The sequence below is a fragment of the Oreochromis niloticus genome, linkage group LG3, assembly GCF_001858045.2.
Source record: "Oreochromis niloticus isolate F11D_XX linkage group LG3, O_niloticus_UMD_NMBU, whole genome shotgun sequence".
Classification (NCBI taxonomy): domain Eukaryota; kingdom Metazoa; phylum Chordata; class Actinopteri; order Cichliformes; family Cichlidae; genus Oreochromis; species Oreochromis niloticus.
The window spans coordinates 59,163,765-59,187,790 of NC_031967.2; the positions used below are offsets into that span (position 1 = coordinate 59,163,765).

Consider the following 24,026-nt stretch of genomic DNA (forward strand, 5'->3'; position numbering starts at 1 on the left):
ATCCACTGTGGATGACTTGGTGTGTTTTTAGGCTTTTAGCCAGAGTAAAAGACTTTCCACACAAGTCACAACTGTATGCTTTAACTCCACTGTGGATGACTTGGTGTGTTTTTAGGCTTTGGGCCAGAGTAAAAGACTTTCCACACAAGTCACAACTGTATGCTTTAACTCCACTGTGGATGACTTGGTGTTTTTTCAGGCTTTGAGACTGGGTAAAAGACTTTCCACACAGGTCACAGGTGTAAGCTTTAAATCCACTGTGGATGACTTGGTGTGTTTTCAGGCTTTGAGCCAGAGTAAAAGACTTTCCACACAAGTCACAACTGTACGCTTTAACTCCACTGTGGATGACTTGGTGTCTTTTTAAGGTTTCAGCCCGGTTAAAAGAGTTTCCACACAAGTCACAGCTGTATGCTTTAACTCCACTGTGGATGACTTGGTGTGTTTTCAGGTTTTGAGCCTGGGTAAAAGACTTTCCACACAAGTCACAGCTATAAGGTTTAACTCCACTGTGGATGAGTTGGTGTGTTTTTAGGCTTTGAGCCAGAGTAAAAGAGTTTCCACACAAGTCACAACTGTACGCTTTAACTCCACTGTGGATGACTTGGTGTGTTTTCAGGTTTTGAGCCTGGGTAAAAGACTTTCCACACAAGTCACAGCTGTAAGGTTTAACTCCACTGTGGATGAGTTGGTGTGTTTTTAGGCTTTGAGCCAGAGTAAAAGACTTTCCACACAAGTCACAGCTATAAGGTTTAACTCCACTGTGGATGAGTTGGTGTGTTTTCAGGTTTTGAGCCTGGGTAAAAGACTTTCCACACAAGTCACAGCTATAAGGTTTAACTCCACTGTGGATGAGTTGGTGTGTTTTTAGGCCTTGAGCTGAGGTAAAACCCTTCCCACACTCATCACAGCTGTATGTTTTCTCTCTCTTTCTTCTGTGAGGTTTGTCGGCCTCCTGAGAGCGCTGACTTCTCGCTCCATGTTGGTCCTGCAGTGACAGAGATACAAACAGAGGCAGTGAGTGAAATGCAGTCGTGGAACAAACTGAAACTCCCTCCATCAGTGGAATCAAACATGTCAACAAAAACACATTGTAGGTGTGTTACCACCACCTTCTGGTGATAGTATCACATTACAATGATGTGCTACAATGAGAGTTGTAATGAAAACTAGAAAGGGAAAATTTCAGAAGAAATTTTATGTGTGCCTATGCCGCTGGTAATCAGTGTAGTTTGCCATTCATACAGCTACAGAGAGCAAAACTCAGCAGAGCAGCCATTCTCCACCATGAATTATGATAAAAACAAACACCGCTCGCGCCTCACAGATGACAGCTTACAGTTTTGGGTAAAGATGAAGTGACTTTGTACAGCCCCGATTTGCAGACGCTGTGCACACAGGTTCATGAGCAGAAGTCCCATTGTACCACGGCAGACCCAACAATGTTTGCATGAACACGCTTTGAAGCATTATGTTATGGACCACTTTTCACACATGGTTGGTGTACCCAGACAGGCAGCTGTAGCTTTTCAACTCATAGCCCAACACACACCCAAAAAACAGCCAAGAGAGCACAGACTTTACACCCGTGGGTCCACCTCCCCTGCAGCGGCACTGCAGACCACGCCCCGACACACACATCAAACACATAAAATAAATATATATGCACTTTTGCATTCACTTTTTGTTTTTTGTTATTTTTACACAGTGTTCTGAATGATGAACAATGGTCTACAGCCAACCTTGTGTATTATTATACAAACTTTGGTTGTAAGATTCGGATAAGCATTTAATAAAAGCTAAATATTTTATATGAGAGTAAGAAAGAAAAGTATATCTTTATGTCCACCTTTCTCTGTTAATGCCCTACCTGGCCCCCTGGCAAAAGCTTTGCTAGATCCGCCCCTGCACAGTTACCAGCTGTCAGCTACACAAAAAAAGGAGCTTGGTGTTTACAGGGAGTGCAGAATTATTAGGCAAATCAGTATTTTGTCCACATCATCCTCTTCATGCATGTTGTCTTACTCCAAGCTGTATAGGCTCGAAAGCCTACTACCAATTAAGCATATTAGGTGATGTGCATCTCTGTAATGAGAAGGGGTGTGGTCTAATGACATCAACACCCTATATCAGGTGTGCATAATTATTAGGCAACTTCCTTTCCTTTGGCAAAATGGGTCAAAAGAAGGACTTGACAGGCTCAGAAAAGTCAAAAATAGTGAGCTATCTTGCAGAGGGATGCAGCAGTCTTAAAATTGCAAAGCTTCTGAAGCGTGATCATCGAACAATCAAGCGTTTCATTCAAAATAGTCAACAGGGTCGCAAGAAGCGTGTGGAAAAACCAAGGCGCAAAATAACTGCCCATGAACTGAGAAAAGTCAAGCGTGCAGCTGCCAAGATGCCACTTGCCACCAGTTTGGCCATATTTCAGAGCTGCAACATCACTGGAGTGCCCAAAAGCACAAGGTGTGCAATACTCAGAGACATGGCCAAGGTAAGAAAGGCTGAAAGACGACCACCACTGAACAAGACACACAAGCTGAAACGTCAAGACTGGGCCAAGAAATATCTCAAGACTGATTTTTCTAAGGTTTTATGGACTGATGAAATGAGAGTGAGTCTTGATGGGCCAGATGGATGGGCCCGTGGCTGGATTGGTAAAGGGCAGAGAGCTCCAGTCCCACTCAGACGCCAGCAAGGTGGAGGTGGAGTACTGGTTTGGGCTGGTATCATCAAAGATGAGCTTGTGGGGCCTTTTCGGGTTGAGGATGGAGTCAAGCTCAACTCCCAGTCCTGCTGCCAGTTTCTGGAAGACACCTTCTTCAAGCAGTGGTACAGGAAGAAGTCTGCATCCTTCAAGAAAAACATGATTTTCATGCAGGACAATGCTCCATCACACGCGTCCAAGTACTCCACAGCGTGGCTGGCAAGAAAGGGTATAAAAGAAGAAAAACTAATGACATGGCCTCCTTGTTCACCTGATCTGAACCCCATTGAGAACCTGTGGTCCATCATCAAATGTGAGATTTACAAGGAGGGAAAACAGTACACCTCTCTGAACAGTGTCTGGGAGGCTGTGGTTGCTGCTGCACGCAATGTTGATGGTGAACAGATCAAAACACTGACAGAATCCATGGATGGCAGGCTTTTGAGTGTCCTTGCAAAGAAAGGTGGCTATATTGGTGGCTGATTTGTTTTTGTTTTGTTTTTGAATGTCAGAAATGTATATTTGTGAATGTGGAGCTGTTATATTGGTTTCACTGGTAAAAATAAATAATTGAAATGGGTATATATTTGTTTTTTGTTAAGTTGCCTAATAATTATGCACAGTAATAGTCACCTGCACACACAGATATCCCCCTAAAATAGCTAAAACTAAACACAAACTAAAAACTACTTCCGAAAACATTCAGCTTTGATATTAATGTGTTTTTTGGGTTCATTGAGAACATGGTTGTTGTTCAATAATAAAATTATTCCTCAAAAATACAACTTGCCTAATAATTCTGCACTCCCTGTATGAGAGTAAGAAAGAAAAGTATATCTTTGTGTCCACCTTTCTCTGTTAATGCCCTACCTGGCCCCCCTGGCAAAAGCTTTGCTAGATCCGCCCCTGCACAGTTACCAGCTGTCAGCTAAATAAAAAAAGGAGCTTGGTGTTTATTTCTCTCAGAAACAGTTCATAACTTCCCTTCAACTCATTCATGTCACCTAAAAAAAAGGTAAACCTGTTTCTCCATCACCAGTTCAGCTCTGATGATTCAGTAAGGTCATCTCCTGGTTTCGACCAGCCGCTTCTACAGCTGTGGCTCCAGCAAACATCAGCTGATACTAGAAATTAAAATCAAATGAATTCTAACAACAGCTGATCAAGCTTAAACGTGCTGCTGTTGTTTAGCGCGATAAACAAACAAGAGAGAAAAGCCGATCATTGATCAGTTTCATGACTGAAGTTTCAACAGGCGAGAGAATGACAGGGGAGGCTGTCATAAAGTTCAACATCAGTAACTTAGCGCGCACACAGCTGTATAGAAACTCCATCGTGCTAGCTACCACGCAGTACGAGTTATTATAACTGATTGTAAAAAGTCAGCACAACGAAAATAAACTACACCTAAACTCGGTTTATATCTGACCCAAATAGAGTTCAGGTCATAACTTCTTACCTGAAATTCAGTTCACCTCACGCTCCGACCGGCAGCCGCCTGCTTCTCCTGCCTTCGGTTTCCCTGATCCACGATCTACCACCGGTCGATCGGCGGTCACCTCGCCGCCTCGTTCCCCGCATGTTCTTTCTGACACACACCGGTGGATAGCTGCCCTCGGTTGTAGCTCCGCGTCAGCGACTACCAAACAATTCAGTTATTTTTTCCACATCGACCAGCGTCTGGACAATCCACCGCCTTTCACTGTTTGTACCGTTACTAAAAAAAACCCCTCATCGGCTCATAAAAACGAAAAATAAGTCCAGCTATGACCCTGAGTCAAAAAGACAGCCAGCTCGGGTTAGCTAGCTACCTGTCTAGCTCTTTGCAGGCACCGAAAACATCAGAGCTAATATGGGATGTCTTGGTAACACGAGCAGATATTTGAAGTTTACATCTGGCCAATCCACCACCTTTCACTGTTTATACCGTTACTAAAATGAATAAATAAATAAATCATCGGTCCATATAAACGAAAAATAAGTCCAGCTAAAACACATACTGTCGGCGAGCGACCGGGTGCTGACACGAGTTTCACCCGCCTCAATATAAGCCAAGCCTGGGTGCTTTTTCACGAAGGGTCGCTAGCGGTGCTAGCTAACTATGCTAGCGGCGCTAGCTAGCTAGCTAGCCGGCTATCAGCAACACATAAGAGAACTGCTGCTAAATAAACTACACCTAAACTCGGTTTATATCTGACCCAAATAGAGTGCAGGTCATAACTTCTTACCTGAAATTCAGTTCACCTCACGCTCCTGCCTTCGCTTTCCCTGATCCACGATTGACCTCCGCGTTAGCAAACACCGGTCGATCGGCGGTCGCGGCATGTCCTTTCTGTCATACACCGGTGGATAGCTGCCCACTGTTGTAGCTCCGCATTATAGCACCACCAAACAACTCAGTTATTTTTTCCACATCCAGCTGTAACTCCGATTCTGTGCGAGCATTTGCGAGAGACCGGGGAGGTGAAAGGAGAGAGAGAGTCCCCTCGCTGTCCATTTGCAGCCAAGTGCGGCAGCTAGCTAGGTAGCCGGCTAGCTGTCAGGCAGGACCGAGGTCGTCAGAGCATTGTCGCTAATAATGGGATGTCTTGATAAAACAAGCAGATATTTGAAGTTTACACACCTACATTCTCGCCTGAAAATATCTTAAAAGTTTATTTTGTGACCTAGAAACACTAATAAAAGACATATAAAACGAAGTGGTGTGCTCGCCATTGTTTAACTCGGCAGAGGTGTGCTATGAATTGTGGGATATGGAGTTTTCCACCAAGCATAGAAGCCATTGTGTTTACCGTAACTATTCAATGGTTCGCGCAACCTTAAAGCCTCCAATGGTTCCTGAAAGCAGCGAGGCTGTGCGCGCCATTGATATTGTCATCATTACGGTATCCAAATAAGGGTAGACAGGCTGTACCACTCCCGGCATACCACTAGAGAGAACCAACACACCACAAATGAAGTTTGAAATTTGTTTCAATGGGACCAAAAGATGGCGCCAACACACCACAAATGAAGTCTGTTTATTTGGCGCCAAAAGATGAATTGGCCTAAATTTGCACTAAAATATTAATATTTAAAAAACTATAAAAGTCATAAACACCAAAAGTCACGACATAATAGTCCAGCTCCAGCCGCACAAAATGATCTAACATATGTAATCCTAATGTCAAAACTGTTTGGCAGAGGAGCGCGGGAAAATTTTCACTAAAATATTAATATTTAAAAAACTATAAAATTCATAAAGACCAAAAGTCATAGCACACCATTCCAGATCCGGCCGCACAAAATGAGGTAACATATATGAAGCTTGTCTCAAAACTGCGGGGCGTGATACGTGCCGAAATTTAGGCGGAAGATGGAGAATAATAATAATAATAATAATAAGAATAATAAATCCGAGGAATAGTAATATGTGTGCCTCTTGGCATAGGCACACATAACTAGAAAGCGAAAATTTCAGAAGAAATTTTAAGTGTGCCTATGCCGCTGCTATTCAGTGTAGTTTGCCATTCATACAGCTACAGAGAGCAAAACTCAGAAGAGCACCCATTCTCCACCATGAACTATGGTAAAAACAAACACCGCTCACGCTTCACAGATGACAGCTTACAGTTTTGTGTAAAGATGAAGTTACTTCGTACAGCGCCGATTTGCAGACGCTGTGCACACAGGTTCATGAGCAGAAGTCCCATTGTACCACGGCAGATCCGACAATGTTTGCATGAACACGCTTTGAAGCATTACGTTATGGACCACTTTTCACACATGGTTGGTGTACCCAAACAGCCGGCTGTAGCTTTTCAACTCACAGCCCGACACACACCCAAAAAACAGCCGAGAGAGCACAGACTACGCCCGAGAGGCGTGATTGCAGGTGCCGCTCAGGTGGGTCCACCTCCCCTGCAGCGGCACTGCAGACCACACCCCGCCACACACATCAAACACGTAAAATAAATATTTATGCACTTTTGCATTCACTTTTTTTTTTTTGTTATTTTTACACAGTGTTCTGAATGATGAACAATGGTCTACAGCCAATCTTGTGTATTATTATACCAACTTTGCTTGTAAGATTCAGATAACTATTTAATAAAAGCTAAATATTTTATATGAGAGTAAGAAAGAAAAGTATATCCTTGTGTCCACCTTTCTCTGTTAATGCCCTACCTGGCCCCCTGGCAAAAGCTTTGCTAGATCCGCCCCTGCACAGTTACCAGCTGTCAGCTACACAAAAAAAGGAGCTTGGTGTATATTTGTCTCTCAGAAACAGTTCATAACTTCCCTTCAACTCATTCATGTCACCTAAGAGTAAACCTGTTTCTCCATCACCAGTTCAGCTCTGATGATTCAGTAAGGATATCTGGTTTGGAACAGCCTTTTTACAGCTGTGGCTGCAGCAAACATCAGCTGATACTAGAAATTAAAAGCAAATGAATTCTAACAACAGCTGATCAAGCTTAAACGTGCTGCTGTTGTTTAGCGCGATAAACAAACAAGAGAGAAAAGCCGATCATTGATCAGTTTCATGACTGAAGTTTCAACAGGCGAGAGAATGACAGGGGAGGCTGTCATAAAGTTCAACATCGGTAACTTAGCACGCACACAGCTGTATAGAAACTCTGTCGTGTCGCACGCAGTAGGAGTTATTGTAAGTGATTGAAAAAGTCAGCACAACGAAAATAAACTACACCTAAACTCGGTTTATATCTGACCCAAATAGAGTGCAGGTCATAACTTCTTACCTGAAATTCAGTTCACCTGACGCTCCTGCCTTCGCTTTCCCTGATCCACGATTGACCTCTGCGTTAGCAAACACCGGTCAATCGGCGGTATGTCTCGTTCGCGGCATGTCTCGTTCGCGGCATGTCCTTTCTGTCACACACCGGTGGATAACTGCCCTCTGTTGTAGCTCCACCACCAAACAACTCAGTTATTTTTTCCACATCGACCAGCATCATCGGCCCATATAAACGAAAAATAAGTCCAGCTAAGACACAGACCCTTGCCGAGCGATCGGGCGATGAAACAAATTTTAGCCACCTCACTATCAGCCAAGCCTGGGTGGTTTTTCATGAAGGGTCACTAGCGGCGCTAGCTAGCTAGCAAGCTATCAGCAACACGTAAGAGAATTGTCGCTAATATGGGATGTCCTAATAAAACGAACAGATATTTGAAGTTTACACACCTACATTCTCGCCTGAAAATATCTTGAAAGTTTATTTTGTGACCTAGAAACACGGAAAAAAAGCATTATAGAATGCAAGTGGTGTCCGCCATTGTTTCACTGGCAGAGGCTAGCGGCGCTAGCTAGCTAGCCGGCTATAAGCAACACATAAGAGAATTGTCGCTAATATGGGATGTCTCCATAAAACGAGCAGATATTTGAAGTTTACACACCTACATTCTCGCCTGAAAATATCTTAAAAGTGTATTTTGTGACCTAGAAACACAAATAAAAGACATATAAAACGAAGTGGTGGCCGCCATTGTTTACTCTGCAGAGGCGTGCTATGAATTGTGGGATATGGAGTTTCTGCCCAAGCATAAACTTTTTTGGCTGTACTACTCCGGGTATACCACTAGAGAGAGCCAACACACCACAAATGAAGTCTGTTTCTATGGGGCCAAAAGTAGAATCTTTCTCAGGAGCCTAGAAATTGGCCCAAATTTGCACTAAAATCTAAATATTTCAAAAACTATAAAAGTCATAAACACCAAAAGTCGTACCATACTAGTCCAGCTCCAGCCGCACAAAATTATCTAACATATGTAACCCTATTGTCAAAACTGTTCAGCAGAGGAGCGCGGGAAAATTTTCACTAAAATATTAATATTTAAAAAACTATAATAGTCATAAACACCAAAAGTCACAGCACACCATTCCAGATCCAGCCGCACAAAATGAGGTTTTGCTGCAAAATTTCAGGCGGAAACTGAATAATAATAATAATGATGATAATAATAATAATAAGAAGAATAATAAATCCGATGAATAGTAATATGTGTGCCTCTTGGCATAGGCACACATAATGACATTATTGAAGAAATATTGATCTCAGTAGAAAAACTCTTTTACTTCAGAAAAAAATTTGAATTCAACTGATGATATTGTTGTTTCAATGTGTGTAGAGAAAATATGATCTTTGTATTTTCTTGCAACTTCTGTGGTTTTTGGTTGTGAATGTAGATTCTGTATATATGGATGAGCCCAGGATAGAAAAGATAAAGCTGCTGTTAATGGGTTTTTAAAAAACCAACCAGCTGTACACACAGTTTCAATAACAGTGTAACTGTGATGTTTTTCTCACCTTTTGTGTTGAAGTCATTGTTTCCTCTGTAGTGGCTGAGCTGAGTCCAAATGGCTGAAATTGTTCCTCTGCTGCACCACCACTCTTCTCCTCCTGTTACTCAGCTGGGAGACAAAAAGTATACATGTGTATTTTATCCCTGACAAAAAGAAGCAGATCAAATAAACATGACTAAACTCCTCAGTGACAACAATACCTATGAAGCTTCAAGGTGAAACGACAGAAGCAACTACAAAAACAAAGTCATCAGTTGCCTACAAGAACTTGAAAGGGAAAAATCACTGACCCCCCTGCATTTCACCGCCTTTACCCAGGGGATGCTACACCCTGTATATATGGACTTCCATAGATCCACAAAGACGGAGTCCCAATCAGTTTCAATGGTAGCAGTATAAACTCAGCCACCTACAACATTTCAAGCACCTCATTACCATCTTAGCTCCCCTAGGATGGTAATGAGGTTTTTAAAAAACATTTCGAAACTCACTTTGTTAATGTGGAATTCTAAAATTATTTTACAAATGGAGAATTTATTCTACAATTCGTTATCTAAGCATCTAAGAATTCTGTATTTCGATGTGTGTGGCTATTGCGGTTCTCCATATGGTGGTACAAATAGAGGACATAGAGGAAGTGGCACACATCACCAGGGGGTACATGTTGAAGGTGTTAACAACACACAGTGTGGTTAGCTAGGTTAACTCACAAGCAGAATTTAGCTGTGCCTGACTACAATAGAGACTTTCTTCTTTAGATGTTTCTGAAACAAGAAGGTGTAGTAAACAGAGTTTTGTTTCAGAAAAAGGGGTAATGTAATTAAAACGACATACATAAGCACTGAATGTTTTAATCCTACTAACACATACACACACATGCAATGAAGCTCATGAATACCAGATTGTATTTTAAGCCTGTGTTTCTGATTTTATCATCTTGTTCGGCTCACTTAGTAAGATGAGAAACGATATATGAACTAGTGGACTAATATTATATTAGGAAAGATGATTGAATGATAGCAGGGGTGAACAGAATGCAGCAGAGGGTTTAAATGAGTGAGACTAACAGATTCTTAGGTTGTTCCTGATGATCAGATAAATGATGAGTTTAAAATCCAGTGAAGGAACGAAGAAATAAAAGAGGTCAAAGATTTTAAGATTTTAGGACTAACTTTTCCTGTGGTAGAATGTAGACAATGTATGAAAAAATCTTTACTGCAGATACTAATTTTACTAATTTATTAATAAGAATTTTGTGTTGTAAGATTTATGAGTTTCATGCTTTCATAGTGGTACTTAGGAGAGCTTGACATTTTTCTCAGGTGGTACACACTGTAAAAAGTTTGAGAAACACTGATAAGTGTATGTGTGCTTTTGGAAAACATTTAAAGCTGCAGTACAGAATCTTTGAAACAAGCTTAAAACATTTTTAGAATATAAACTCTGCTTCTCTTTATAGCTCCTCTCTCCAGCAGGGTGGGTGTGATGTTTTTCTGCTAAAAAGAAACATGGTCTGAGTCCTACCTAACTATATAAAGAGTAACTGAAGGTTAAATGCAGCTAACATGTCCTGTTTTAAGCCAGACACTCACACCTCCGCTCCGCTGCGTCTCAGCCATCATCGCTCTGGCTGAAGCACCCCCAAAAATGCGCCAATATTGCCCCTGTTTCCAGCGCAAATGAGGACGTCTGATTTTGGAAGTAAAAGTCTCCGCCTGATTGCTACCATCAAAAAGAATCGTACTCCAACAGCTCCTGGATGAGGTCTTCTGCTGCTCTCCTCGGTATCTGTTCACAGTTTATTGTGAAGCCGTTGAGAGAAGAGTGAGGCTGCGTCCAGCCCGGATAGATTGGAAAACGGCGTTCTCTTCTGAAAACATTCCATGTCCACACTAGCTGTCCTCGCTACCTGGCCTGACCTGTCTCCCCAATGTGATGTTTGTGTATTGTATGTACGGTCGGCAAGGTCTGTCATCTCAGTTGTGGGCAAAAGACCTGCAACTGACAAATAAAGGCTATCTCATCATCTCATCTCGAAAACTTCAGATTTTAAGATGTTTTCATGCAGTGTGTGATTTTGTGACACTTTATAGCGTCACAAATGTATGTGACAATGTATGTGACACTTCATACATTGTATACATTCTACCACAGGAAAAGTTGCCTCCATTTTTAATAGTTTTTATTCATATTTTGTTATAATTTATTCTTTTTGGGGAGTGTTTTTTAATGGTCTGATCCTAGAATTGCCCCTGGCTGGGAGTAAATAAAATACAGACGCATCTGGAGATCATCCAATGAAGTCCTATTCTAAAGGCTGATCTGAGGAGCATTCCTCACACACACCTTAATAACGTAAGGGGGACGGGCGGCGGGGGTAGCCCTTTGGCACCCCTGCTCAGTAGGCTTCCACTACTCTCTGTCTCTATTATTCACCCTGGGGTTGCCCTCCCCCAGACTTGTACCTGTGGCTTCCTGTCCTGGGGGTTGGTTGTTCTCCTGCCCTGCACCCTTTGTTCATATTCAAAGACTAGTTTTCTGTATGTATTCTTACCCCCTAGGAACCGCCATAATATAATGTTGCAAGCAATCACGAACTCTACAGTCTGTCTAACTCCACTGTATACCAAGCAATCTATTATTCTCACCAGAGAAAAACTCAACATAAACTGAACCCACCGGGGTAAAACTGATTTCGCAACACAATGTGATTGTTTTCTAACAAAAAACAGTTTGAAACTTAAGTTAGACTTGTGTTTGTAAATGAACCGCCCCATGTTGTGTAGCTTTCTGGATTTTATACTTATTGGGCTACATATTTATTTATTATACAGGCTATACAGTACATAATATCAAAACTCACATGTTTTATGTAACTAAAGTGTGTAATTATGTGGGCTACAGACAATAACTAAGTTATAGACTATATTTATATGAAAAACGTGTATACTTACTGCATTTGAATCATTTTAACCATATGTAACCACCTGCATATGTGTTTGGGGGGGAAAAAAGGCTTTGATTTTGCCAGTCTGTCTAACTCCACTGTATACCAAGCAATCTATTATTCTCAACAGAGATAAACTCAACATAAACTGAACCCACATTAAAGTTAGCTCGGTGCTTACCTTTAGATGAGCCCACAAACCGAGAGAACCTCCGTGATGAAGCTGGAAGTCTTTCCAAACAGAAAACAGATCAGGGAGCAGAGACCCACGTGGTTCACGCTGATCTCAGCTACAATACAGGAGACAAGGATGTGCAGATCGACGGTAGTGGTATATGTTCCTGTAAGTTTACTACTTAACTCCCGTTTAATGAAAAAGCAGCTCTCTCTGCTCGACTCCTCTCCTGCACACACACTTTGCTCCGCCCCCTTTTCCCAGCTCTGCTGTGATTTGTGGCTGTGCGGTCACCTGACTCAGCTGCACAACGTAACCACGTGGGTTGTTATTTCAAAATTAGCGCCTATCTCCTTTCCCTAAACTCTTTCCTTGGCCTCGAGGAAAACGTCATCGTGAAAAGGAGAATTGCTAAGGACTCAGGGAAAGAGAGGAGCGGTGCTGAGAATTAGAACAGCCTTTTTTTAGTAGTGCACACAGCTAACTCTCTCTGCTGAATATGTAAAGAATAAAAGTGTTACTGTGTTAGATGCCTGAATGTTGCTCATGGTCTGATGGGAAATAATGTTTTCTATTCTTTAGCACATGGAACAGTCAGCCGTTCACAGAGTTCAGGTTTAAAGGATGAAATCGTTTGTACTGATGCATCTCTCCTCTGGATAAATCTGTTCAATGACAAAAAGACTGAGGTGATGGTTTTTGGTCGCCCTAAATGTGTATTTAGATGCCAGCTGATGATTGTCCCTTAATGTAATCAGAACTGAGCATAAACATAGAGCAGATTGTGCTTGTGCTGTAGCAGCACCAAAACTGTGGAACAATCTGCCTTTAGAGATAAGACAGGCCTCTCCTGTTTGTTTGTTTATTATTATTTGATTCTATGCTATTTTATCTTGTTTTAAATATAGGGCTTTTAAAATTTTTATTTATTTATTTTTTACCATTTTGTTTTATTCTTTTGGTCCTGTGTTGGGTATTTTAAAGTGCTTTATGAATAAAGGAGGTTTGGATCGGATTGGATAAAATTAAATACATATTGTTTTCTTAGAATTTACTGTTGTGATCCAGTGTATCTCTTTTTCTCCTCCTTGTTAAGGATCTCTGTGACTACAATAAAATTCCCTCCATCCATCACTGAACTGCACTGAAGTAAAACTTAATCCTAAGGGCTGCAATACACCAAAGGACATCACTAATAAACACTAATTATACAGAACCTTAAGCTCACTTTGATTAGTCAATATATATATAATCTTGAGCTCATACTTTGTTCTCTGTTCTTCTGGCACCAACTTTTTTTTTCTGCAAGTAAGATTAGTTGTTAAGAACTATCTTCAGTGTAAAGAAGAACAAGAAGTATTGGAAGTGATTGTACAGCCCCCACAGAGCACATCATCAAGTTTGTCCAGGATTACATGAAGAGAGAGAAGGATGTGAGGAAGACTACATCCACAGAAGATCTGTGCTTAGTTCTCCAAAATGTTTAGAACAACCTACCAGCTGAGTTCCTTCAAAAACTGTGTGCAAGTGCACCTAGAAGACTTGATGCTGTTTTGAAGTGTGTTCACACCAAGTATTGATTTGATTTAGAGTTCTCTTTTGTTCATTCACTGCATTTTGTTGATTGAGCTAGCAGGGCTCAAACTAGAACACCGATCAGTCATATTTGTAGGTAATAACCTTCAACTATTAAAATACATTTTGCTAAAGTGACTGTAATGTCTCCTGTATTTGAACAAAATACGAGAACACAGATAACCAATGTTGTGATAACCTTTATCTCTCACCTGGGTTTGCTGGTTTTGTCAAGTCAATTAATACAAAGGAGGACTGGCTTTGTTGAGCTTCCTCAGTTAAAACACTAACACAGGCACACACTTAACCTGTATTTTTGTAGGAAAATTACATTCTGGCAACTTAAGCTCACCATCTGCAAACTTAACATGTGAAGTTCAAGATTACAGAAAACAAACTGAAGCAGAATTAAAGAGAAACTCTATATTTGTTTCTTTATCAGTACCTGTGAGAAGACTGTTCATACTGTGTTGTTCTCTCTACAAAGGTTTCTACCAGTAAATCTCAGAAAGACACACATTTACACATTTATCATCAGGTCCCGAGCTACTACTAAAGATACTGTTACTGTGGTACGTGCATATCTTTGGAAATAATGAAATAGGTGGCAAAACTGGAGAATTATAATCAGTTAATTAACTAAAAAGATAGAAAACAAGTAGAAAACCAAATTGAAAGGAAATATGTGTCGGTGTGGCCATATTCATCAGCATGAACATCAGACAACTTCAGGTTCTGTCACGACCGGGCAGCCAACACAAGGAAGAGGACTCAGATGCAGACACCACACAGAGGCTCGGAGGAACAGTGTACAACAAGATTTTATTTTGGCAAAATCACTAAATATGAACTAAAGGTGAGAGGCAAATGAATGTACCCTCTGGAATTGCTCAAACCCATACACTAACACACAATGCTACAAACTCAGGGGGACTAAGAAACTGAAAATTAACCCACACTATGGCAAGCAAGAGACTCAGAGTAACAAGATTCAATACTAGAACATTAGTGGGACACTATGAACAAGAGCTGAACTATGAAGTACTAAGCTATATTAGAGCAATCTCAGTAATTCACTCAATAGTCACAAAACATGAAATCATGAGACAAGAGTCAGACTACGTGTGTTGTAGCAGAGTAGTTGGGGTCTGGGATGCGGGTCCTCCCTGCTGCTGCAAAGCCAGGGGCGGTCTGCTTGTCTCCACCCCAGGGAAAAGGGTAACATACACACATCACGATAAAAGATCATACGATATAATCACACACACTCACACTTTGAACTACACTGAAGTGTTTTAAGAACCTATGTAGTTATAAGATTATATATTGTGAAGATTTAATAATTAGGATTAATGTGTGACCTTTGACCATGTTGTGACCTATTATCAGAAGGCAAAGCAAAGGGTTAACCTAAGGGTGTGGCTGTGGGCTGGGCCCTCAGCCAGAGCCCTGCGTGTACCCTGGCCTGTACCTGACCCCTGCAGTTGTGTTTGGGCGTGTGGGAAAGTTACCCAGCAGCAGGGGCGGGGATACTGGTCCCTGTATATTAGGGGACCAGAGGACACCCCAGCACTTTTCCCCCTCTGCTGTTACTCTCTGTCCGTCTCTGTGTTGCTCTGCTGTCTGTGCTTAAGGCTGTACACCCCGGGGTTTTGCTTTGCTTGCTTTCTGCTTTGTAATTCTCTTGCTAAATGTCTGTATGTATTTTTCCTGCTGTTCATATGATTCAGTGTATTAAACTCTGTTCCAAGAATTCTACTCTTTTACAGAGCATCTTTTTGAGTGTCTTGATTTTAATTGGATCTAAAAGGGTTGGATCTCCACATCGTTGGTGGGAAAAGGTTATCAGGATGGCTTCAAAATTTGCGACCACAGGCTCACAAATGACGGCTCACTTGACCGCGGTGTTCACGTTAGCATGACCTTTGCTACGGTGGACTAATAATCAAAAATAAATCTGATGTAACGAGAATGTAAATACAAAGTAGGATTAAATCATTAAATGTCTTCATTCTTCAAAGATCTCCACAGAACAACAAAAATATACAAACTTAACAATCAGACAAACCACCTCAAAATAAGTATTTTAGTACAGAGGAGGCAGCATTCAACTTTTATGGAAGCAAAAAGTGCAGAAATAGGAACACAGACTGATCCGGTGGTTTTCTGGATTTTTCTGTGTGGACGCTTCATCTGATTATTGTTGTGACTTTTTTCTAAGTGATTCATTTTCCCACGCTGCACCTCTACACTCAGTCTTAGGGTTCCTCCACCTGTCACACTCACTTTAACCTCTGATTACTTTTCAGAGTCCTTTTCACTTTGACTTCACTTCTGTACTTCTACTTAACTACAGATGAACTACAGAAGTGTCTGATTATCAGTAATAATCTATAATTTACTGAATAATATGGAGAATATAAAGCAGAAGCTGTGGGATGACTTACTGTAGTCAGGAGTTCAGGAGAATCCTCAGAGTTTCTGCTCCTCATCATGATGGAAAAATGAAAACATGTTGATGCTCTTTGAGCTGGAATCAGTCCAAAGCAGCCGTGAGTGTGAACCAACAGACATCATTATAATAACTCTGACATGAATCCTGATAGAAATCCTGCTCACTGACCTCTCTAACTGTAACTCTGTCACTGACACATCTGCCAACATCTGTTCCTGTAACAGCTCAGAGGAGTTCAGCACTTCCTCTCTGATTATTATCAGAAAAGTCAATATGACCGTGAATGTGGCGCAGCAATAAACAGATTCCAAACCACAAACTCACAGACTTTGAGACTTGCTCACAGATGACTATGAGGTCTGTGTGAAACACATTTTCAGCCTTTTATGGACACGTTTCATAAATCTGCATATTTTTCCCTGTTCAGCAGTGTAAAAATCTGAATTGTTGTCTGAAGGCCAAAAGATGCCAAACAGATTTAGGTTCCCAAGTCGATCATTACAGTATAACGTTCCACTTGAATCACAACAGACAAGACCAGGAGATACAAAAACAAAGTAAGAGAAGTGTTACGACCCGGCTCAAAAGCCGCAGCATAGGCTTCAGAGGGGCTTTTAATTCATTTACGGCTCCTAGAGGAACCTTTTGAGGGAGGTGTTACGCCCCTCTGCAGCCCCTAATCTCCTCAGTGTGTTCAGCTGTTGCTAATTGACCACACCTAGTCAGGTGTGGATAAAAGCTTACCTGAGACAGGCTTTCAGAGAGGCTCATTAGTCCTTGCCTGGGTGATACCAGCTGTTTTAGCCAACTTGCGTTGCATTTTAAGATAAAACCTCTTTTCACTGAAATTCTAGTGTTCGTCTCCTTATTCATGTTGCAGCTTTTGAGCCGGGAGGTAACATAAGGGAGAAAGTTAACAGAAGGAGAGGGAGAGAGAAAAAATAGCACAGTAGGCAAACCACAGCAACTACCAACATATGCATAAATAACAGTAAATAATAAATAATAATAAGTGCTCACCGGGCAGCCAAGCAGTCACCAGGAGTGAACCCAACCAGACGGCTGGAGTCCTTCTCCCAGCCTCCAGCCCCAGAATGGAGAACGCTGGTGTGTCAAAACCTCATTCCTCACTCTGCTCGCTCATATGTGGTGTTGATGTGTGCTGTTTTAAATCGCATAAAGTCTGAATATGTGAAATTAACTTAGAGTTATTTGATTGATGTAATTGCAGGAGTGGGAGTTGTTTATTCTAGTTTTCGTGCTCCACGTGTCTCTGATCTTTAATGTTCTCACAAACATTAAAGACCATCATCAGCCAAAATGATGTCACCAACTTTTGAACATAACGATGAAGCTAAAAAAATGTAGTTGTGCACCAGCATTGCAATTCCATTACTTTTTATCATGGCTGACCTTGGTGTGGTTTGCAAAGTGCTTCAGAAAGATGAGGAAATCTGTTTCTTGCACCCATCCTGACTTATTTCCACTACCAATACTTCCTACTGGTCCATCTCTGACACAGTGGTCTGCATAATGTATGTGTGGGAACACAAACAGTGGAGGAATTGTGTTGCCAATGGCATTAACCGCATATACAAAGGTGACCAGTGAACCTCTCTCTGCTGATGTCGTTGCCCCAACTTGTTTAATATAAGTTAAAGTAATAGTGTGGTAAGTTGTAACATCTGCATTATTGTTACAACTAACCCAGACTGTTGCTGTTACAACTGACCCAGACTGTTGCTGTTACAACTGACCCAGACTGCTATAGCCATGAACTAGCAAACATTACAGCCAACGGCTAAAACATTAGCACTAAAGACCTACACAGAATATATCCCCATAGACATACAAATAACATAATTTAAGTTTGATGAGTTTAACTGCAAAGCAGATAATGCTATTAGAAATTGAAATAAAGTAGAAAAACTTACTTTTTGGCATATGAATTACTTTTTTTCGTGTTAAATTGTCTGTGTTTGACAAAATGTGCTGATTTTTCACATGTGATAGCAGAACTGAATTGGGCATGCACAGGATGAGTCACATCATTTGAAACTTAGCCCTGATTGGAGAAATTGGAAGTGTTACAACTGACCCACGTTACAACTATCCCCGGTCTCCCCTAGTTTGAAATCCACACTTTTTACACAAAAATGGAGAATCAGGGTTGTCTTCGGCTGACACAGCATCTTGTTGCTATGTTATCTTAAATTGCTCATGTGATTGGTTTACCATGACTACTTCTCTTTCTCAGCCAATCAGCAGCACTGGTGAGATTTTTTCACCCCTTCCAGCTCCCAGTAAGCTGAAGACAGCTTCAACCATCTGTGTGTTGAAAAATAGTAACGTGTCTGCACTGCATTTTCTTCTTAATAATGGTAGCGGTGTTGTAACGATAGAAATAGTAATTAGTTGGATTACTAGTTACTGAAAAAAGTAACGCTGTTACTTTAATGCTGTCATTCCCATCAGACCTCCTCACACTTTGAACTCATTGTTATTCTGAATGTTTCTATTTTCACTTTGTTTCTATTTTTTTCTTCTCTCTGTGGTGATTCTTTGGTTTTCTTAAGTATTTCTGTGTTTACGCCTTGTCTCTATAGTTAATCACTTCCTGTTTTATTTTGAAAGAATCTGTTCTCGTGTTTTTTCTCACTTTACTTCCTACTCCTGTCTCTCCACACAGATTTTTACCTTCCTGCATTGACTCTGAAGTATCTGCAGCTATAATCAGAGCTGGTTGAATCTCTAAACACCTTGATTACCTCCTTTCAGTCTGACCTGTGTCTGTGTGTCCTGGACTTAGGTGGAAGACCAAAATCCAGACTTAGTTCTGAGCAGGTTTTAAGTATGTTGTGTCCTCACTGGAAAAATGACAACACTCAGAGCCCTAAAAACACAAAGCTGCGTTTAACGTTTACAACAATTTCTGCATTTTATCATTTTAGCCACAGCTTAAGAGTCCACTCATGAAAAGACGACATTTTAACTGATATCAGGGTTAACCCTAACCCCTAACTAGTTAAAAATGTCAGAATACATGAGGGAAAGGGAACATGTCAGTGACCTCCAGCTGTAAAACCATTCCTGTTTTGAGGGTTGTCTCATTGTTGTCCCAAAGTGCACCTGTTAAGATGAAACTGATTAACAACTTCCTCTGATTAGTCACTAGCTAGGATAGTGCATCTGAATTGGGAGAAGTGAGATGACAGAATTCAGTTGAATACAATCTGTTGACTTAAAGCATTGTGTCAAGATAAGTAGGAAGACCACGCTATAACGGACAGTTTAAGGAAAAGCTCAACTTTACAAGGAATCTTTTTTTTTGTTTTGTTTTTTGACAGAAAGATGAGAAGTTTGATGTCTGAGCTCTGGGCTTGAGTCACGATGTAGTTTGGTTAGCTTAGCTTAGCATGATGGCTGGAAACAGGGCGAGCAGCTAGCTTGTCTCTGTCCACAGTCAAAGATAAAGAGCAGCTGTACCTGGGCCTCCTTGTTCTGATGGTTGTTGGTCCATAACTGATGTCTTCAGTTCTCACTGCTGAGTAGACCACAGCTGAATCAGTCTCTGTACAATAAACACATTAAAATTACTGCAACAGTGCTGTGATATTATTACACTACAGCAATAGAGACATTTCATTCTGTTCTTTTAAGCTTATTAGAAGCATTAAATGGTGTCTTTTTATAAATAGCAGCAACTTTTCACAGTTTTTATTTTTAATCTTAACACCTCTGCTGCAAAACAGTGAGAACAAAGAAATCAGGATGTTTCTGAGAAAAAGAAGAAGGGCGGCCACAGAGCTGCAGGCTGATGCACTTTTACCGCAGAGCATACATGCATGACCACTGTTATCAGTTACTCTTATCAGCCAAACTCAAACACACTGCAGTAAGAAGCTCCATCAGTGTCAGACTAACTCGAGTCAAAAAGAAGCTGCTGTGTTTTACATGCAGATCAAGTTTAAAAGAATAAAAAGTCACTGATGGATATAAAGGACATTTTATCTGTTCTGTCTCTTCATATGTCTCATGTTAACACGTTACATATCTGTTAATGGAAAATTGTATTTTGTAGTCAGTATAAGCTTTTAATGATATAAGTTTGCATATGAAAGAATACTGCATAATGACCTTTTTATGATTTACACTGTTGTCCATTATAAGACTTGTTTCTGTTTTATAAATTCTTTCTCACGGCGATAATAGCTGAATAAGCTATTATTATTTCACTCCTGCCAGGAAAGAGGACAGCTGGACACTTTTATCTTCACTCCCTTTCTGTATCCAACAATACACATACGCACTAACATTCCTCTGTCTATGAACAGACGTATTCATCACTGTATTATTTTTTGTATATAAATAAAGACCAGAGCGGTAACAGAGCGCTGATCACAGGGCCCCCACTCTCTGATGTGAGCGCTCTGTGACCGCCCTTGCAAGTCAAATCTGCAGCGTGTGTGTCTTCACTCTCAGACTCTTAGCTGAAGAAGTGTCTTTAGAATAAATCTCTTGACAATATCTTAACTGTGTGTGTACCGACAAACACGCATGTGTGGGCCTCATCTGAGCTCTGACATTTATGGCTCAGTCACAGCACTGCTGAATGTGATGTCATCCAACAACAAACCCCTGCTGTAGAGCTGCAACAAAGTCCTTCTAGAAGCACATCCACCCACTCTGTCTACATGGCTGTGGACACAATTTAAACACTGAGGCTTCAAAATGCAGCATCTACAATAGTGTCACTCTGCCTGCATACAACTCTTATTTAGATTTGATGCAATGGTCACAATGGTGACAAGTACAATTTACTGTATCTTTACTGTGATAAGAAGCTGAAACTGTTTCAGAGCTGCTGATTGGCTCTTTGGGCCATTTACCTTCAGGTCATGGGCGAATCACTAAAGTTGTTCAGAGAGAGAAATGTGCACTGATCAAGCAAAGAAACTGAAACATTTCAGACTGAAGAAACTGAACTGTTTCCTAATTCATGTGACTCTGACCTTTGACCTGTTTATTTATTATCTTTACCCAAATAATTGGAGCAGGGCTTGAAATCTTTGGCTTTCATAAGCAGTAAAAACTTTAGATTTGAAGATGTAATCTCTTCAACTCGATGTTGTTTCTTGAATCATTTTTAAGGTCAGCTTTGTTCTTGGTGCTAACAGTGAAGCTGAAGGTCAGATGCTTCGAGAACACTGATGTCCTCCAAGGCTTTAATGTTGTTGCAAAAGTTTAGGATGATCCATAAAAAACAGGTAATATAATGGTAAACACTATAAGTAAACACTTTTATGATTTAAGAATCTAAATTATGACCACAGAATGGAAACAAAATACCACAATGATTAAAAATGAATATGTACAAACCTTCAAGTTTCCTGTGAACACAACGTCTCACCCGCAGAACCAGTAGCACCAGTAGAACCACAACATAGACTGATCCAACAGGCAACAGCACAGAGAGAGGAGGAGTAGAGAGTGATGGAGGAAGAGTGATGGAGGTGGAACCAGGTGGAGATGTGGATGTAGGTGGAGGTGGAGGTGAGCTGCTCAATGTAGGTGGAGGTGTTGTGGTGTGTTTCTCTAAAATAAAGTAAACACAGTCATTAAGTTGTCGTCACATTGTGAATGTTGAAACCTGCAGAAACACAGACAGGTGAGTGTGTCACCTGTGACAGTGATCCAGCTGTTAGTGAGGGGAGGGGCTGTGTGTCTGTGAGGGTGTGTCTCAGCTGGAGCAGCCACAAAGACAACAGCTGGAGAAACATCTGTCTACCTCTGACATCCACCAGCTCATCCATACAACAAACAAACATCAACAACCAGGAAGCAGCTTCACCTCTGATCACACACACACTCAACTCTACTCACTCACCTGGAGGATCAACAACACTAAGATAGATGATGCTGAGATCCCATAAGCGTGTTTCTCTCACATCAGCTCAACACTCGTATGTCATTAATCGTCACATTCTGTCTGTCCTGCAGATCCACCCGGTTCTTAAAAGATGGATGCTGATAAAATGGATCAAAGTGACCATCCCAGTGCAAAATGACAACTTCTGACTGCAGGTAAGCTTTTGTCCACTTTAAAAATTTGATCTTGTTGTTTGGAGCTCGACATGTCAGAGTGACGTCCTGTCCAGACTCAGCTGTGATGAATTTATGGTCTGAAAGAGGAAACAACACAGAGCAGAGAGGTTAAAGGTCAAAGTACAATTATGAACTGAATGATTGACTTTAAGTATTTTATTTATTTCCTTTGACATTTAAGTTTTTAATCATGTTGGATTTAATGAACCTCTGAACATCCACCAGGTCACCAGTGACCCACTGAGGGGGAATTTTAGCCTCATGCTAAACATGCAAAGAGTCAGAAACTACAAGATGTTAGCTTCTACAGAACAACAACATGTGCTGATAATAAGTGAACATAATATGTGAGAGAAAGCAAGTGTCCACCCAGCCTCGTGTCTCCTTCACACACAGAGAGACAAACTGAATCCAGATTAAAATAATCCTCCTGTACTTCTTGTTATCTCAGAGAGAAACTCAGTTCAGTTCAATCTCACCTGCAGAGACGAAGACAAGGACAAACAGCAAAGTGGAGCAGAGCAGCGCAGTGCCAGCAGCCATCCCTGTGTCAGTTTTCAGTGCAATTTCAATTATCAATCGATAATTTTTTTTTCACTTTGTTGTCACTGTTTGCCTTTTTTAGATGATGTCACATCATCTATGTGACTGTCTTTACGACAGTCCAGTTCAGTTTCCAAATATTGATCCACTGATCCACCTCAACACAGAGACAAACTACAGCATTTCATCCATTTACACACAGCTTCATCAACACTAACTCCACACACTCAGCTTACCAGTGACTGTCAGGTTAACCATGTTACTGATGGGACCCTCTCTGGACTCACACCAGTAAACTCCACTGTCCAGTTGGACAATGTGGTTGATGATGCATAAAATACCGTCTAATCTTCCAAACCCACCTCCACACAGAGTCCTGTTTCCCTTGCTTGTGTTTCTCCTCAGAGTCCATCCAGCAGAGCTGTCGTCCTCCTCACAGCTCAGAGACACAAAGTCTCCTTTAAAGAACTGAGAGCTGCTGGGACTCACAGTCAGACGAGCTGTGGGAGAAATGATTAAAATAAAGAAGACCATGAGAAAAAGCTTTTTCACAAAGAAACCAGGAGAATCTTTGTTGTTGTGTTTCAAATGAGGGCAGAAAATGATCCAGGAGTTTAGTTCATGCAAAAGATAATCTCCCAAAATCCTGCCCATGTATCATGAAATAACTTTTTAGAGATGCTGCTCTATGATATCATACAGATACAAAAGTCTAAACATGACAGTCTGCATTCTGAGCTTTAACCTCACAGGGATTACTTGTGCATACACTGACCTCATGATATCTATTATAAACATTCATCATTAAAGACAGGAAATTAGGAAACGAACAACATTTTCTCTCCAAGTTAAACAGAGATTTGCAATCTGTCTGCAGGTAAAAACTTAACAGATTAATTCAATTTCTAAATTATTTATTTTCATTCCTTCCTTCAAGAAATCGATCTGTTGGTAGCCATGTGCTCATCCTGTGTCACAGGACCAAGAAAGCCTCGTTAAAAAGCAAACATTGATGGTCACGTTTTATATCACCTTTTAGTCCTCTTATTTTTAATTGGGTTTTTGTTGGGATTTAAACATTTAAAACACTTTATGTTTAAGAATCTGTTCCTTTCTGCTGTTATTAAAATCATTAACTAGTATTTTGGGACTAGTCTACAGAAAACACATTACTTCCCTCTTTTTTACTGAAAAGTCCTAAAGTTTGGTGAAACT

General features: G+C 40.8%; 1 protein-coding gene and 2 long non-coding RNA genes across 3 annotated transcripts in view; all 3 read right to left on the bottom strand.

Annotated features, from left to right (window-relative positions):
- Positions 1-24,026, bottom strand: part of LOC109201317 (low affinity immunoglobulin gamma Fc region receptor II) — an 88,573-nt gene that overhangs the window by 6,649 nt on the left and 57,898 nt on the right. The window lies entirely within an intron of this gene.
- On the bottom strand, positions 747-12,383 carry LOC112846290 (uncharacterized). Its single transcript, XR_003219194.1, has 3 exons — positions 12,140-12,383; positions 9,016-9,154; positions 747-988 (listed from the first exon to the last, which is right to left on the bottom strand). It is a non-coding gene; the product is annotated as an uncharacterized LOC112846290 (long non-coding RNA).
- On the bottom strand, positions 18,823-23,278 carry LOC112846289 (uncharacterized). Its single transcript, XR_003219191.1, has 4 exons — positions 23,048-23,278; positions 22,051-22,345; positions 21,543-21,758; positions 18,823-19,734 (listed from the first exon to the last, which is right to left on the bottom strand). It is a non-coding gene; the product is annotated as an uncharacterized LOC112846289 (long non-coding RNA).